A 1,469-nucleotide genomic window follows, 5' to 3' on the forward strand; every position below is an offset into this window, starting at 1 on the left:
GGGAGCAGGTCAAACAGACTGTGTCCAGGGTGAGAAGGGTCAGCTGAGATCCGAGCTGCACGCCGCAGTGTCCTGGAGGTGTACAGGTCCTGCAGAGATGGGAGTGTTAAGTGTTGTACTTTACCATAAATATGGAAAAAGATTTAAATGTCATTTTTATGTGGTGCCAATGGGTTCTGAAGATGTGTTCATGTGTTCATATGGGGTGGCTGTAGCTCAGGTGGTAAAGCAAGTCACCGTTAGGAGGGTTAGGTGGTTAAGTGGTTAGGTGGTTCAATCCTAGTCTGCTCCAGTCTGCATGCCAAATATTCAAGATACTAACCCCAGGTTGCTTTCCGATGCATCCATCAGAGTGTGAATGTTAGTTAGACAGCACTAAAAACGTAGAAAAGTGCTTGTATAAATGGGCGTGATTGGGTGAATGAATGAGTTGTACAAAGCATTTTGAGTGCTCAGATAGAGTAGAAAAGCGCTCTATAAAACCAGCCCATTTACCATATGTGATGTGCCTGAATGGCAATGGCTGGTAAGAACCAGTGAGGTTGAGGGTTTTGTCTTTTTGCAGGATTTGGTGCTAAGAAACAACAGGAAAAATATTTGCAAAAAGTAGCACTGCAGTTGTGCTTTTCACTGAAACCTTTCACCCTCATCACAGACTTGTAACCTGTCCAGAACGTACCATGGTTGTACAATGGTAACATTCAAACAGTGATAGCAAAGAGAGAAATGCCCCTCCATGAACAGCAACCTTACCATGCTATAGGGATTTATTTGTCACAGTGATCCCAGTGTTGCTGGGATTTTTTTTCCTGTGGCAGGGGAACAAAATCCCAGGTCCTGGGTGAGGGGCCAGACTAAGAGTGATTCAGCTGACTGCTGTGACAGGAAAAAAAAAAAAGGCCAAGACCAACAAAGGCCCCAGTCAGGTAGATCTTCAACTCCACAGACCAGAACAGTATTCGAAGGGAAGCTGGAACACCAAGATTATGCAGACCATGTTCTGCATCTCATTTGCTGATTTGCAAGATAATTGGTGCCTGTCATGGTGGTAATCCCTGAAGCAGATGGTAGAATGTCCACCAAAGTGGAAACTTCTAAGCAGATCTGTTTGTTTTTAATCAACAGTCACAATAACCGTGATAATGGGAGAGATTTCAGAATCACCATGAAATACAATTATTGAGAGAATGTGCATACACTGGCTTCTACACAGTATAGAGTTTTAAAGAAAAGTACCTGGATTAGTTTTGATAGAAATAAATTGCTCAATGGCACAAAATAAATTTGCAGCGAACATGATGCTGCTCTTGCATTCGTGGAAAGATTGGTCCACACATTTTACACGCTTAGTCATGTAAAATCACATTTTTTATTTTCATCGTGATAATTATGCTGAGGTATTACAATTTTCTTTGAAATTTGTTACACATAGCACCTGTAAATGAGGGTTGGTTATATATATATATATA

This window comes from Pundamilia nyererei, unplaced genomic scaffold, assembly GCF_000239375.1.
Source record: "Pundamilia nyererei isolate P.nyererei 1_Seehausen unplaced genomic scaffold, PunNye1.0 scaffold00311, whole genome shotgun sequence".
NCBI lineage: Eukaryota > Metazoa > Chordata > Actinopteri > Cichliformes > Cichlidae > Pundamilia > Pundamilia nyererei.